Source organism: Triturus cristatus, chromosome 2_1 (genome assembly GCF_964204655.1).
Source record: "Triturus cristatus chromosome 2_1, aTriCri1.1, whole genome shotgun sequence".
Classification (NCBI taxonomy): domain Eukaryota; kingdom Metazoa; phylum Chordata; class Amphibia; order Caudata; family Salamandridae; genus Triturus; species Triturus cristatus.
The window spans coordinates 386,585,815-386,598,703 of NC_140581.1; the positions used below are offsets into that span (position 1 = coordinate 386,585,815).

Consider the following 12,889-nt stretch of genomic DNA (forward strand, 5'->3'; position numbering starts at 1 on the left):
CAGCAGGATCCACGCATCCAGCGAGCATCCTCCCGTTTAAAAAAAAATTGGGGGGGTCCTTGTGGGGCCCCCTGAGCAGGCCTAGGGGGTCAGGGTGTTTCTACCCTGCCCCCTTTTCGCGTTTTGCAACATTTTTGGGGGGGTTTCTTGTGCCTCGGTTCTACCGAGGCACAAGATGGCTGCCAACACTTCCTGATTCAGAGTGTTGGCAGCCAATTAAAATTCCGCTCGTGATCGGGAGGGTGCGCGGATCCTCCGAGGCCATAGATAGATAGATAGATATGTACTTTTAACTGTAATTTTCTCAGGAACTACTGAACGGATTTATACCATTTAAGCAAAAGGCACGAGTCTGAACTGAGGACTACCTCTTTGCCAAATTTGGTGTAATTCCGTTCAGCAGTTCGGGCTGTAGCTGCGGCTAAAGGTCCTATGGGAAAATGCATGGGGAAAATGCGTTTTGGGACCCCCCTTTTCTCTCGGCCCCTGCTTGACGAATCACCGTGAAACTTTCAGGATAGGAGCGGACTGGAGTTGGGCAAAAGTTTGGAGACTTTCGCGAAGATTCGTCAATCGGCGCCAAAGTTATTCCAAATAGAATGTTGCAGATTTCCTATGGAAAATAGGTACTAACTATATCTACCTACTGGTGACTGCCAGTAGGTAATATATATGTGTGTGCGTGTGTGTGTGTGTTTGTGGGTGTGCGCGCATGTGTGTGTGTGTATATAGATATATATAGATATATATAAAATATTCTTTCCTATGAAATACTTACATTTTCTCTCTAAATTCGTTTGTGGTTAATACATATTTGTGGTAAAAAAAAAGTTGTTTAAAGACTCTTGTTGTAAAGACACATTCATTGTTCAGGCGTCGTTGTAAAGGCATGCCATTGTTCATGCGTCATTGTAAATGCTGATTCTCCTCAATGACACTGCAAGGCATCAGTCTGAGCCTGCTTCCACTACTTATCTTGCTGAGTAAGGTGGTACTCTTAGAGTCTAGAGGACTGTGATGCAGGTGGCCTGTAACTGGTTCAATTCCCAAGTCCCACCTCCAAAACCTCCTATTGCCTATTCTCCACAGTCTCCAACTACCCAATGCCCTACTTCCCTAGAACGTATCTCGTCTTGAAGGCAAAATCCAGTTTCTTCTATGGCACAACTGTTCACCTGTTTTTGCCATCATGTTCTCCATGCTCTAGTCCTCATAATAAGGCAGATTATTGAAATTGGAAAAAAGTGTGATGTGGTACCTGAAGAGAGGCTTTGTGAAATGGCCTGAATCAACACCCTGACCCTCACACACACACACTGAGATCAGATGGCGAACAGTGTCAAATGCTGTTGACATGTCCATAAGATTCAAAGTGCTGGCACTACTGGAATTAAACCAGTGGCTTTCAGGTTACACATAGCCCTATGTAGATAGGCTATTAACACTCTATCTTATTTGAACTCACATCCTTTTAAATAATATACTTATGCACATTATATGAATTCAGTAGACATGATTCACTTTACGATTTCACTTTTCCTAATGACAGGATCTTGCAGTTATTTCTGCTGCCATTCTTTGGATTTTATTATATTTATATATAGCACCACATGCCACCAAATGCTTCAAGTGGTATGAAAAAAGCAACTTCTACATACATATGCCTTGAAATATAATTCTCAAATGTATTCAACCTTTCTTGGAAAAACTTTTGTCTCTTGGAGAGACAGATAAATATAGTTCTTATTTCTCTACTACCTTGTGATTGTAGTTTGCAACCCATATCTGTATTTAGTAACAAATGTTCACTGGTTCCCTGTAGTGACTTTGTGAGATTAGCTGCCATTAAAGATGACGGCTTTGGAGACTACTCTTCACCGTCTGGGCTCAAACTTTCCCCTCCGGTCATTATACAGACACTGGTATTATGATATTCCTCTGAAGTAATGGAAATATAATGGGCAATACTTCCTAAAACTTTTAAATAAGTAAACAAATATCTATTTTCAGTGCATCTTAACCAATTATCATACAAGTGCTCAATCGCAAGTGTCAGGCCTAAATGACGAAACCTTGTTCTCACAGGGTCCCGCTCTTTAATTTAAACAATATTAGAACATTAGAATGTTGAGAGCTCTATTGAATACAATGAAGTGGCTCAGGGCTAAAAACAGCTAGCACAAGCCTTCTGTTTCTCCTTTTTAAATCCAGAACTTTCTACCCTTAGAGAGTGGAGTATTCTCATAGCCTTATAGCTGTTCTGCTTTTGGTGACAACAGTTGTAAAAGGCCCTCTCCCTCATTATAGCTCAAGTTCAGGGACTTTAACAACCGGTATAGCCCTCAGTAGCAGGCTATAATGCTATAGGCAATAGTAGGTCATTGAAGATTCTTCTTAAAGTAAGCTAATAAGAGAAGATTATAGTTTGCTGTTGTTGTTCACCACCGCGACTACTGAGAACATGTAGAACGCATTGCTCTGTTAAGAGTTATTCAGCCAGTAGTGCAAAAATGCTGAATCATTTCTCTTGAGCTACTAACACTTCATCAATGGAGTTAGACAGGATAAATGTGTATGTTGGAAATCAAAAAAATAATCAAGATATAAAACAACACAGGATTGACTCTATTACCATTAAAAACCAAGGAAGGAAGATCACTGGTGCACTAGAAGTTTTCTCTGACACAAGCCTGCATAACCCCTGCAACATCTTTATAGCTGGGTAAAAGATTTCCTGCAACTCAGTTGTCTTCTGTCAAATTAATTTGCTTTACCAAACACAACAAAAAGGCAATTTGTTCATGGCAAATGTTTTTTAAAATAAGCATGTCGATTTTTGAACCATTTCCTTCCATCTTACCTCCAAGTGTTCTCTTGCAAATGGCTGCATCCAAGATGGTGTTCACCAGCCGTTATTTTCAGTTCTAAAACAGTAATAAAAAGGATCTTATTTGAAGAACTCTGCCTCCTTTCAACTATTCTGCCTATGTCAACTTCATCTTGCTTAAACCATGCAACTACCAATTCTAAATATTTTATTCACTGAGAAAATCAATCTGTCTTCTGAAATATTGACTTCTACTGTTGATACTAACCAATAACTGGCCCTCAATTCTACGGCTGTCTGTCTTGGTCAAGCCAGGACAGTGCCCACTCCTTTGGCATCTTTTGCTGATTCCATGGCAGAGTATTCAGCTCTCACAGAGAACTGTAAACATATTAGGAACTATTTCCTTATAAGACAACAGTACTAGTATAAGGTGACAGGTCTAGATTCTGAAGGCGCCAACTATGGAAACTGTGAGGCATAATCTAAAACACATTTAAAAAACTAGAGGTTGCTTTAACTCTGATAGCAATGTGGTAGAGCCATATGACATCCAGGAAATGTACTTAAGTAGCAATCTGACTTTACATTTTTGGAGAAACGTATAAAATATTGGCAAAAGCTCAAATCAGCACTTGAGTTTGTGTTGCGCTTTTTAATTAGACACCTATAAGATAAAGAATAACGTGCGCCTGAGATAGCAAAAACAAATGAATGTGATTCGCTCTCGTGAACTGAGTGCTGATTGCCTTTCCACATTTTTCAATACCCTGCCCAAGCCATCTGGTGGGTTAAGGTTTTAAAGAGGCACACAAACATACACCCGCACTAGAGGGAGGTGAGGTGATGCGTGAACTTATCGCCAATGCACAGCTGTGTCATAAACTATTTCATTGCGAATGGAGGGCTGATTACGACTTTGTCTCGCCTGCTCTGAAAGCCATTCTGAGACAGCACCAGTAGAAAGTCTTGGGATGTTTTTGAGGTCGATTGGACTGACCCAGTGTCTCTGTTCACATGTATGGTCAAAAGCATGCTTAAAGCATGGCCATCAATATTTGACAAAATATAACCCATGAACAGCCTCGGTTTAACCATGAATATGTAAATGTTCAGCAGTGATTTATGGTAGGGAGCCCTCCTTTGATTCAAGTCTGCTCTCAGCACCATTGGAGTTTGCATTGAGGGTGTTTCTGTGAGGCGTTTGGTACCAATAGGCAGACTCTCTAGAAAGGAATGACATGATAGTGTTGTAGTAGTGGGACTTGTAAGTATGGGCATTTATGCATTGGACTAGCATCAGATGCATAAGGACTGCAGCTCCTCTTTTTGTAAACTCAAGTTGGCCCACAGCTCTGAGAGGAGAAGCTATGGTCGTAATTGGAAAGTTTGGATTTGCGTTCACCGTGAGCCATGTATTCAAGGATCTCTGGGCAAGATCTCTGGGGCAAGATCAATGGCACTATGTGGCATTCCACCAATGGCAATTTAAAACTGATGCATGGTTGGTGCAGCTGTTAATTGCCTTCTCTACTTTTCTTGCAACAATATCATGAACAAGTGTTGTCTTTCAAAGTCATTACTACCAAACTTTAATCATAAACGGAGAGAGGATACTCTCACTCCTTTGCAACAATGTTTCCAAAGCAAATTGATTATAAATAAAGTATATCAAGAAGTTAAATACAGCATTAAAATATTCTACACATTTAAACCTACCTAGGAGAACATACGGAGTTCATTTATTGAGCAATTACATCTCTTAATCGGGTAACCCCATACTTTAAAAAATGTAAAAACACCAAGTAACCTTAAAAAATGAACAACAAGATAAACAGTCGGATGACAGTCCAACAAGAGATCATCTTGCAGTCAAAGTATGTAAATATTGTACTATATGGAAAATAGCCTTGAAGCTCAGAGGTTTAAATGCAACAGCTGTCATTAATCGAAAAGAAATTCTGGAACAATATGCTGTATTTGCCCCGGAGGTCTTCAAGGGCATTTCTGTATGTGAGATCTGCCTAACACATATGCTATGTAAAATCCTCTCAAAGTTGGGGAAACATAAAAGATGGGTGAAAGCCCCCGAAAACAAATTGTAGTGAAAAAGTGCTGCAAACACTGTTTTGCTGAAAAATGAACCCTTTGTTGAAGTTTTGTTAAGTTCACAAGCTTTGCAATTTCAGAAAGGTGCGAGGCTCAACTAAACTCCATGTTAGACATGGGGGCCTCTAATTGGCAGAGGTATTCACCTTTGTCCAAATAGGGGCCCCTGCTACTAGTCAGGGTAAAGGAGTTACACGCTTTAGATAACCAGTGCTCACCCCCTTGTTAGCTTGGCACGAGCAGACAGGTTTATCCCAAAGGCAATGTGTAAAGTATTTGTTCCTAAACTCACAGTAACACAGTGAAAACACCACAAATGGACACCACACCAGTTTAAAAAAATAAAGTATCTTTATCTAAACCAAACAAGACCAAAACAACAAAAATCAAACATACATGTATCAAGGTATACTTTTAGAACTGTTATTTCAAAATAGAACTTGTAGACGTATAATAGCTCCACTTGGGGCTATTACAATGTTGTGACAGGCATTAATCCAGAGTACGGCACTGACCGCAAGGTGCGCAGCATCGGGCACGGAGTCCCGCAGATCCACAAATAACAGTACCATGGAAAAGAAGTCTATGGTCAATGCATGGCGTCATAGAGGTGAGGCGACAGGGCAGAGGCCGGTTCCCTGATTGTCAAGGGGGAGGCAAGACATTGTATCCGTAAGGAGGCGATGAGTCGAGTCCAGGACAGGGGAAGTTAGGTGGTGTTGTTGGTGAGGCGTTTGTTCCAGTGAGGTGATGTGAAGCCTAAGAATTCGAGAAGTCACCCTCGTCGGTTATCGGCTCCACGATAATGGGATGCAGGTACCGGCGGTGTTGGTCCAATCGCTGTCGCCGGGAAGGCCGATACCTGCTGGCGTCGGCAGGCATCTCATAGCCCAAGAAATAGAACTGGAGCCCTTTTGAATGCAGGAGTCCACGAAGGAGTCCAGGTGCTGGTCAGTGGGCTTCAGGTGAAGTGTTTGTCTCACTGAGACTTGGAAACAGGAGTCCAGCACACACAAGCCCTTTAAGATTCTTCTTTAAGCAGGTTCTCAGCAAAGTTCCAGTCCTTGTCCTCTCCTTGGCAGAAGCAGCAACTGCAGGCCAACCAAGAAAATATCTCACAGCATAGGGGCAGTACTCCTCATTATAGCCCTTCAGCTCTTTTCGTTGGCAGAGGTACCTCTTGAGACCAGAAGTGATCTAAAGATCTGGGGTTTAAGGTCCACTACTTATACCCCATTTTGTCTTTGTTCTCTTTGTTCATGGGTCTCTGAGCCCAGTCCAAACCAGTTCTGTCCTCACTGGTGCAGTATGACCAAAGGGGGTGAACACAGCATTGTGCAAGGGAGATAGGCCCTATTCAGGTGCAAGGAAAACTCCTCCTGCTACTCTAAATGCAGCCAAAGTCTATTCAGCTTAGTTCTGAGTCATCAAGGAAGGGCCAGGCACACCTCAACACCCCCATACTGGCTGTCTACAGTGTATTCCACATCCCCAACCCCTGTCACTCAAAAACCGGACAGTCAATCCACAAATATGCAGAAGCACACAGAATGGTTAAATAAGAAAATGCCTACTTTCTAAAAGCATAATTTTCCAACAAACAATTTAACAACCATCTTTACTAAAAGATGTGTTATTAAATTCTGAGTTCAGAGAGCCTAAACTTCATTTCTCTATCTTGTCCCAGTGGTAAGTTATACTTGTTAGATGTTACAAAGTATCTCTGATGTTATATTATTGGACAGATAGCTTTTCAATAGTGAAAAGAGAAATTGCCAAAATTTCACTATCATGACTTGTCACACACACCAGTACGTGTCCTACCTCTCACATACACTGCACCCTGCCTATGGGGGTACCAGGGGCCTACTTGAGGGGTGTCTTACATGTAAGAAAAGGAAAGGTTAGATCCTGGTAAGTGGGTGCACCTGCCGGATCGACATGGCAATTCAAAACTGCAGTGGCAGGTCTGAGATACCTTTTCAGGGCTACTCATGTGGTGGCACAATCAGTGCTGCATGCAGTGCTTAATTTGTGCCGGTGCTTTCCGGTGCTTAGCACCAGCACTTACTTCCCAGGGCCAGGTCTATGACAACTATAGATGCATAAGTTCGTATTTTTAATTTAATTTCACATATGTTAAGGAGCCCTCTCAAACCCGTTTCTAACTCTACCAGGTTCCGTGGCATTGAATGTATATTCTATGTATAGAAATGTTTTCGAAGGACAGTCACTATGCATCAAGAGGCATTTTTCTGTTTCGTTCCTGTTATTTATGTATTTTCTGATTCTGTTCGCAATCACAATTGATTCGCTATTTCTTACAAACTGGGTCTGTCTTTCATGTTCACGTTACGCAATCTGACGTTTTAAAAACCATGGACGGCACTCACGCCCAGTTCTCACTCTTGCACCAACACAGCAGCATTTGTCTAGCGGCCGGTATCGAACAAGTACAGGTAACTGTGGTGTTCTTCAATGAGGTAGAACCAGGAATGCACGTAAGGTGACACAGGTAAGTTTATTCACCTCATCCACCAACTCTCTCAGTCTAACCGTCTTCTCTAGAATCCTCCAACACAAAACATTCTCCTATTCTAGAACAGAATGGAAGACTGGAGATAGTGTATTCTATCTTACAATATTGAAGGAAATGAGACAACGAAAGGAAAATGTACCACATTACACATCTTCCCTCCGAACAACAACCAATAATAAGTTCACTACAGGTTTTACAGAGATAAATAAACATATATCATAAGTGTAATGCATAAAACAAAATAAATGTATATCACTATACAACAAAGTGCTATGATAAACATCAATAGATCGTTGATTATACATACCCAGATAGTCTGCACAAATCTACCACCGACTTAAACATAGTCTTTCATGTACGCAGGACATCTGCGCACTCTCTGACTTCTCTCTCTAACACATCCTGAGACACTAGGAATGTCAGAGAGGGGAGCAGATGAGAAATTTGAAAAGTTCAAACCTGAGTCCACCTCATTACTATCAGACTGGTCTGAAGAAAAAGAAGGACTCACTACAACAACCCGACTCTTGTTCCAAATCCTCCCATCACTAGTCTTGACTGCATCATTAAAAATTTTAACCACTGTTCTGACGTTAGTGTATTTTGACCATGGCATACATCCAACAGGAGCTTTTATTTTAACAAGATCCCCCACCTTTATCGCCTGATATTGTGCACATTTGTTTTTGTCAAAGTACGATTTCCTCAAAGCTTGTTTTTTTAGCTCCTTAATTCTCCAATCCCCTATCTGATTATTGACAAGACCCTTGTTCAATTTCATCCACCCAGGGCATAACCTCGTATTGGGAAACCTCCCCTTAAAGAGTTCAAAAGGCGACCTTCCAGTGATCGAGTGAGGACAAACCCTGTAAAACGAGATTCTATCGTGAAGTAACTCCTTCCAATTTAGACCATTAGCCCTTGCTAATTGGATACTTTCTTTAAGAGTTTTGTTGAACCTTTCAATTGCACCATTTGTTTCAGGATGATAGATCGCACATTTTTTGTGAATAATACCACAATTGTCAAGAATTTTTTTTCATTTATTAGAAGAAAATTGTGGACCATTATCCGAAAGTAAGCTATTGGGAAAGCTTTCTTTCTTAAATACATCCTGTAAGAACTTAATTACCGTAGCTGTGGACGCCTCTCTTGCAGCACACACCTATACCCACCTGGAGTACAGATCTAATACTACAATCAAATAGGGCGTATCACTCACCCCATGTAAGGGTCCAACTATGTCAATTGAAATCTCATCCCAAGGATGACCAGGTAATCTTCTGCAAACCATAGGAGTCTGTATTGTTTTCAAAACTTTGTCACTAGCACAACATTCAGCACATTCACGAACTACCCTCTCAATCTCAACATCCATACCCGGCCACCAAAACTGCAATCTCAACAATTCTTTAGTTTTGACAATGCCAGGATGGCCCACATGAGCAACCGTAAGTAACTTCTTTCTAAGACCTAGAGGTGGAACCAACTTTGTCCCTCTAGCAAGTAAACCATCCACCACCGAAAGTTCATTAGAAACTAAACTCCATGGCTTCTCCAACCGTTTATTCTCACCTAACATCTCAATTACTTTTTTTACCTCAACATCTTTATTAATCTCCACTTTCCAATCATCTTGAGTAACCACACCATCCGTGATCTCACATACATTTACTACCTCAGAATCAAAAGTAACATCTTCGTCCAACTCTCCATTGAGATCAACTAACCTCGAAAGACAGTCAGCTGATTTGTTAATGACGCCAGGAATGTAATCTACCTTAAAATCAAACTCTTGAAGAGAGATGATCCACCTTTTATTCTAGAAGAAATTGAGTCGAGGCCTTTCTTTGAAAAGTCTTCCTTCAACGGCTTATGATCAGATAAAACATTGACCTTTGTTCCCCAAATAAAATTTTTGAATTGCCTTAGAGCCCAAAATATAGCCTAAGACTCCTTTTCTACAACAGAGTAGTTCCTTTCTGACCCCCTGAGACATCTCGAGGCACAAGCGATAAGTGAATCCATCCCATTCTTCTTTTGAAGCAATACTGCACCAAGCCCTTTTTCACTAGCATCCGTCATAATGAAAGTAGGATCACCAGGCACAAACGCAGGAAGCGCAGGAGCTTTGCACAGTTCCTCCTTGATTGCAACAAATTCCTCCACACACTCTCTTGACCACTGAAACACAACATTCTTTGCAGTGATTAACCTCAAATTGTGAGTCTTTCCAGCAAAATCAGGAATGAATTTACTGTAAAATTCTACCATACCTAGAAAGGACAAAAGTTCCTACTTGTTGACTGGTTCAGAAATTTTAAAAATAGAATCTACTAACTCCTTCTTAGGAAAAACACCAAGACCAGTTATACAATGTCCAAGATAATTTACTTCTTCTAAACCAAATTTGCACTTATCTTTCCTAAGAGTAAGACCAGCTTTCCTTAGACGTTCTAGTACAAAAAAATACACGAACATCATGCTCTCGAATTGTGTTACCAAATATCAACAGATCATCTTGATAGCATTTTACACCAGCCAAACCCTTAAGAATATGTGACATGACCCGTTGGAACACTGAGGCTGCCGAAATGAGTCCAAAAGGCATTCTACGAAATTTAAACGTACCCATGGGAGTTACAAAGGCAGTTAAATCCTGAGAAGAGTTATCCAACTCAATCTAATGATAGGCTGACGCCAAATCCAGGGTAGAGAAATACTTTGCTCCACTCAAGGTACTAACAATCTCATCTATGTTAGGTAGAGGAAATCTATCAACAATAACTTCTTTGTTCAAAGCATGCAAGTCAATGCATAGATGAAGCTTCCCACTGGCTTTCTTGGCTACGGCTATGGGAGCAAGCCATTCTGTTGCTTCCACCGGGACAATTATACCTTCATCTATCAGCTTATCAATTTCTTTCTGCACCCCCGCCTGTTCATTTAGCGGAATCCTTCTGACTTTAGCAACTACTGGGACCGCTCCATCTCTTACCCTGATGTGATGTTTATACCCTTTAAGACACCCTAGAGTATCTCTAAATATATCAGGAAACTGTTCTACAAACGTAGAAGTAGACTCTTCAATCGCTTGCACCTGAACCTGTGGAGATGCATTGGGGTTCAAACGCACCTCAAGAAGACGCTGATGAGGCCAACCCATGAGAGAATCACCATGCTTAGCTACATATATTTTCCCTGCAATGATTCTTCCACACAATTCTATTGTAGCTATGAAGTACCCTGACATCTTTATAGGTAACCCACCATAACCTACAGGAGCAAGGTCATTCCTAAGAAGTTTAACATTGTTCGCAAAGTGCTTTGAAAAAATATCCTCACCAATCATAGTTAAATGTGAGCAGGAATCAAACTTGAAATCAAGTTCTATACCATCAATATTCACAATGTGTGAGGGATGATCACCTTTTCTTACATCAACTTGGAAAGTGACCACCTTTACCTCAGGTTGATTTCTCATGACTGTACGACCACCTCTGCTATTCTTGTTTTTGCAGCATCTTGCAAAATGTCCCTTACGTCCACATGTTTTGCAAGTTACCCTTAAACCAGGACAAAAAGATGAATTTACAAGATGCCCAAAATGACCACACCTAAAACAAATAGGCTTCCCAGTGACATTCGAATTGGTAACATTAGCAGGAATCGAGATACCTTTGTCTTTTCCTTTTGGATCTTTCTTCTGTACCTGACACACAACCTCTTCTACTTTAGTTTCAGTCGTGATGGTTTTACTCTTCTCGCCACTAAGTTCATCAACGCACCTCATCATGTGCTCAACCTGTTTGGCAATAGCAATGACTTCTTCCAGAGGAGGTTCATCCTTCAACTAGAGCTCTTTTCTAATGTTATCATGAGCACATTTAAGAAAAAATTGATCTCTAATTCTCTCCTCTAGTGCCGGACCGAATTTGCACGAAGACGCCAATTTCCTTAGAGCAGAAACAAAGTCTTCAACAGACTCATCCTTTTTTTGTTCTCTTAACCCAAAATGGTACCTTTCCATAATCGTGCTCAATCTTGGTAAGTAATGGCGATCTAATTGTTCTATGCAAATTTCGTATTCATTCAGATTCCTTTTTTCAGAAGCGCTTAAGTCTGGTAAATGTTCCAACACATCTTGTCCCTCACCCCCAAGGCAATGTAGTAGTAACGAATGTTTACGTTCTGTGCTTAAATTCGTCCCACACACTCTAGCATAGTTCACAAATATCTTTTTCCATTTTTGCCATTTCACATTGGGTTCCCCAGGGCTCGTTAAAAAAAAAAAGGGGGTTGTGTCACATTCTGCTTTTTTTTTTTCTTTTTTTTTTTTTTAAATTATTTGCACTTTAAACATACACTTGTAATGCATCTAACATACCATAACTTGTATACTTGTATCACTTCAGATAAGTAACTCTTTAACTCACTGACTTTTGCAAAAGCTTGACATTAAAAAAAATCTTAAGTGAGCTAAAATACTAAATTTATAAAAACAAAAGTATGACATTAATTTTACTGAAGATCAGAAATGAGTCTCTCTTTCTTTCTTTTTTTTAAAAACCACAACAAATGTGCCAGACACAAAAACTCCAAGAATTAGCAAGAACCCAAGTCTCAAAGTTCCATGAATATCAAACAGCTTGAAGTGTTATATTTGAAAAAAAAATTAACCACTTTACAGCAACTGTCACCTTATTAATCCTCCAGACGTGCCATCAGCAACCCATACAACATGGCATTGTGAAAAGACTCACCCCCGATACCTTCAATTTGGCTAGGGTGACTCACAATAATTTAATCACCTCAAGGTGAATAAATATTCAGCTCCTCTTGAATGTGCGCCCGTAACGCACAGCGCTCCTTAGTTTGCGCTGACAACGATTCTATCTATGACAACTCCTTACGTGATCGGCTAGATTCAAGCCTCGCTCTGGAAATCACACATCCGATCTGATTGGTTAGAATCGACTCCTTCTTCAATGATGGCGCGCATGCGTCGGAAGACGTACTCACATCACTGTCGATACTCTCGCCTCCTTCTTCAATGATGGTGCGCATGCGTCGGATGACGTACTCACATCACTGTCGATACTCTCGCCTCCTTCTTCAATGATGGCGCGCATGCGTCGGATAACGTACTCACATCACTGTCGATACTCTCGTTCGCAATCACGATTGATTCGCTATTTCTTACAAACTGGGTCTGTCTTTCATGTTCACGTTACGCAATCTGATGTTTTAAAAACCATGGACGGCACTTACGCCCAGTTCTCACTCTTGCACCAACACAGCAGCATTTTTCTAGCAGCTGGCATCGAACAAGTACAGGTAACTTGATATTCTATTGGGGTCATTGCCATGGTCAGCTATAAAACGAGATGTGTTTACATCGTATGTCTGACCAG

At 40.8% G+C, this 12,889-nt stretch overlaps 1 long non-coding RNA gene across 1 annotated transcript in view; it reads right to left on the reverse strand.

Moving 5' to 3' along the window:
• The window catches only part of LOC146865351 (uncharacterized), a 1,546,523-nt gene that overhangs the window by 735,788 nt on the left and 797,846 nt on the right, over window positions 1-12,889 (reverse strand). The window contains exon 5 of the long non-coding RNA XR_014970088.1: window positions 2,861-2,924. This is a non-coding gene — a long non-coding RNA (uncharacterized LOC146865351). The remainder of the gene's footprint in view (window positions 1-2,860; window positions 2,925-12,889) is intronic.